Here is a 4,497-nt window from a genome sequence, read left to right as displayed (position 1 = left end):
TATATGACATTATGGCCTAAAAGGTTGTTAAATAGTAAAAAAGATGGATGAATAAAGTCCAAGATCATGCTTGGGCTATGTTTATCTTGGGTATTTTATACCCGCGGGTTAACGGGTATGGGTGAAGGTGGAACGTTCTAATACCCGTTTACCCTTTGGGTGAAGACTTTTGCCCAATAACAGACCCACGGGTAGAATATTTAGCCCACATACATATCCTAATGGAGTAAATACCTATCGGGTATCGGGTTGCGGGTACCCATTGCCATCTCTAGTCGGGTCCATGACAGACGAGCCCGTAGCGACGCTAGGAGCTATCTTCATCCTTTAACACCAGCATGGAACACTTGTGCTGCGCGCAATTATTAGGGAGGGCAACTGAGTTTCTTAGAATTTCTTGATTTTTTTTATCTTAATCAGATATCTCAGCCAAGTGTTTCGTACAAGTCTTATTTTGATTTGCTATGTCAAGCATTTAAGCAAATTATTGTTGTCTTGTTTTGATTTAAACATAATTGCTTACAGGTCTGTTGAGTACCAAAATGAGAACCGGACGGTCCGCACTGATGGTGCGGACAGTCCGCGCGTGTGCAGAGCAGATTAGAGTTCTGAGTTTTTTTGCTACGTTTGTTAGCTAAATTCGCGGAATTCGCTCGGGAGATTAGTTTGTAAAGGGTCCAACCCCACTCCTCTATAAATACAGAGGTATACGACCGATTTGGAATCATCAATCGAATCAATAAACAGTTCATCTCGCATTTATTTTCTGTACAATTAGGAGTAGTTCTAATCTAGTTCTAGTTTAGCCTCTCAATCCCCAAATTCTCTGCTTCTCTTTGACTCTACGTCGATTAGAGGAGTTTAGGTCGGTCTGCCCGAGCCTAGACAATACCTAGGATCTCTCCTCCCCGACGGGGTCCCTCCAGGGAGCAAGATTCAGGCACCGCCGGCGACCTTCGCCGCCCAATGCGCACGCGCGGACCGTCCGGTCCAAGGGCGCGGACCATCCGACCGTCAAGCAGGAAACCCTAACCCTACGCCAGGTCGCGGACCATCCGACCCCTGGCCGCGGACCGTCCGCCCCTGTGCAGAGAGCACCGCCACGGTTCGTGTTGAGTGATTGGCGCTCGAAAAAGGTGTCAACATACTTTTGACGACTCCACCGGGGACGATTTCATGCAGACCTATCGAGATCGGCCCTCAATGGCCGGTTCAAAGGATAGCTCTGAAGTTTCCACCAGCAATATCATTAAGCCGACATGGGAAACCTTGCCGGCTGAAGAACAACTCCTATTCGAGGAGCGTCAGGAGCAGCTGATCCAGGAAGCAAAGGCGAAATTCCTGGCCGACTTCAAGGTGGACAGGAACAACAAAGTCGTTCAGCAACGGGCGACAGATCTGGCTTCGCTCCGACCTACTACGAATATCCCCAATGTAAGTAGCACCAATGAACTCCAATCTCTTAAAGTTTACATAGACGAACAACGAGAGCAATGCAATGTATCATAGGGGATATACAAAATGATCATAAAAGGCTAGTGCATGCACTTGATAAGTCTACTATTGTAAATCTTCCTTCGCACGAGGTTGAACTGAGGGAATACACACGTAATTCATCGGCTACAGGTTGTCACGACCAGTCACAACCCCTTTATGGGATGCCGATAGACATGTACCTTGGGCAACAACAGCCTCCCACGCACATCGGCAATAAATTTGCCGATCTGCGCATGTCTGGACCGTCCGCACGTGAGCGCGGACCGTCTGGGCCAGCGGCGACCGATCCCATTTTTAGAAGCGAATTACCGAGGCCTGCACCCAAGCCGCCACATACCGTGCAAACCCTAGATAACCCATTCGGACCGTCCGCGTATGACGCCAGACAGTCCGAATATAATGTTGGACGGTCCGGCCACATGGCCGGACGGTCCGCGCACGGAGCCGGACGGTCCGCGTTTTTAACCGGACAGTCTGACATAGAGTTTTTTGAGAAGGATGGATATCCAACTCCGTATTTGTCCCAGCTAGACTCCCCATCTCACCATACGACACACCAACACCATAATATAATCTACCAAACTCGTGAGAGTGAGTACTTTCCGGCACACAGAAGGCCTGAAAGGAATGGCCAGTCCTATGAGCCTCATAGGGCATGTATTAACACGCTGCAAAACCCAAACCAATGGGGAGGAAAACAACATACCAACATCCAAACAAACTCACCCATATTGGACCAAAGAGTCGATGGTCTCTCACCGGCTGCCATTGATATAGTAAGAGAGGAAATAACTGGGACGTTCCGAGATAAGCTCGGAGTTAGTATAGTCCTCGGGGGGTATTCATATCGGAGACCTTATGATATCCAGTTTGACCGTCTCCCATACCCACAGGGGACCAGAATACCGAATTCGCAAAGTTTTCGGGTGACCAAGGAAAGAGCACGCGTGAGCACATAGACCAGTTCTTAGCACAGTTAGGAGAATTGGCCGACATCGAAGCATTCTGTGTACGTTTATTTTCATTATCTTTAACAGGGACTGCATTCACATGGTATGCCACGCTCCCTCCTAATTCCATTTTGTCATGGGGAGACTTAGAACAAAAATTTTATGAACATTTCTTCTCTGGAAATTACGAGCTAGATTTAGTAGACTTAGTGGCCCTACGACAAGAAAAGGATGAATCGGTTAGTGATTACATTCGGAGATTCCGGGATACGAGAAACCAATGCTTTCAAATTCATTTAACAGATAAACAACTGGCGAGAATAGCCTGTGATGGATTGCGCTATTATTTAAAAGAGAAACTAGAAGGCATCCAGTTCTTTACGCTAGCATAATTACATCAGAGAGCTTTGGCTTGTGAAAGCCGAAGCAAAGAACTAGTCAAAACGGTTCATCATAGTGTCCATATAGTAGAACACAATCAAAGTAGTTCGGACGATGAACCAAATGAAGTTTACACTGCCGAAATAGTTTGGCTCGAGCAGGCCAAATCTTCGGCTTGCTCCTCCTTGCAATCAGTTCAAAAGAAACGACAGGAGGAGGTTAAGTTTACATTTAATGTCGACAAATGTGATAAGATATTCGATGAATTACTAAAAAATGGTAACATTAAGATCGATTATACCGTTCCACCCGCCGACGAACTAAAGCATCGCGCATATTGCAAGTGACACAACTCATTTTCCCATGCCACTAATGATTGTAATGTGTTTCGACAACAAATCCAATCGGCCATTAACGAGGGACGATTGAAATTTCAGGAGGACACGGAACCCTTCCCAATGAACGTGATCGACTTCAATGGAAAAAGATCCTAATTCAGCCCAGCACAACCGATAAGGGCAAAGACAAAGAAGTCATCATCGGCAACGCACAGGAGGCCGATGGAAACAACAAAATCTCATGCAGGAAAGTGATGGCCGAGAAGACTCCTGATGGAGGGGAGACACTGAAGGTGACCATCACAACCTCCGGCACTGGAGGGCAAGCGCAGACAAGGGGACATGCGCGAGAACCCATACTACGCATCACGGACAGTCCGGTGCCCAGGCGCGGACGGTCCGTAACATCACCGGACAGTCTGGAGCGTTCCAGCGGATGGTCCGGCAACGACGAGGAGCCACGTACCTTCAAACCACGACGACCAGAAATAGGTACGTGGAAAACTAACACGTTCAAGGCCGCTGGTCAGTTGGTAAAAACCAGCCCGACCTTTGATCAATTATTGTCTAAATATGTGAAAAAGAAGGCCGACCCCAGTGATCGGCCACCAAAGCGGTCTCGCTTACCCATCCAGGAGCGACAGCAGGTTAGGCCGATTGAACCACCTCACCAATCAGAAAGGACGGGAGGTCATAATGTCCAACTAAGACCTAATGTACATGCATGGACACCTCCACTCCCATACACACCTATGTCATATCATTATACATACAAACCACCACCACTATATATCCCGAATCAAATGTGGGGTATGGCACCATATCCTTTCGGGACACCACAATACTCCGCTTGGGGGGCACCCCAGTCATCTGTCTTTGCCAGGTTGACGCCTCCAGTACAAGACCGATTGAGAGCCCCTCAATCTGGTTCACGAGCACAGGCCCAGCAAGATTGCCGAACCACTCGGCCCCAAAGGCTGACTAATCCGGCAGGGGGTATATAGCTACGACGTCCAACAGTAAGATAAAAGGGGACGTCATTGAAATAGGAACAACAGATGTCATCGTACAACAAAATAACGAAGGGCCGATGATTTCTAGTAAATCGGCCAACACAAACAAAAAAAGAAGATACGTCTGTCAACAAAACGGTCGATTCAAAATACTCCATGCCCCGATGGTGCCCATCGAGATTAACGGGATCGCAAAAGCAAAAATTACAGCGCCTAAGAGCAAAGGAGAACCAAGAAAAGGAGGCGGAAAAAAATATTCAATGACACGCATCCGCAGTATCCGCCACCACAAAAGAGATGGAGACCAAAGGCCGTTGA

Source organism: Zea mays, chromosome 7 (assembly GCF_902167145.1).
Source record: "Zea mays cultivar B73 chromosome 7, Zm-B73-REFERENCE-NAM-5.0, whole genome shotgun sequence".
Classification (NCBI taxonomy): Eukaryota; Viridiplantae; Streptophyta; class Magnoliopsida; order Poales; family Poaceae; genus Zea; species Zea mays.
Note: the sequence above shows the minus strand (reverse complement) of the source record.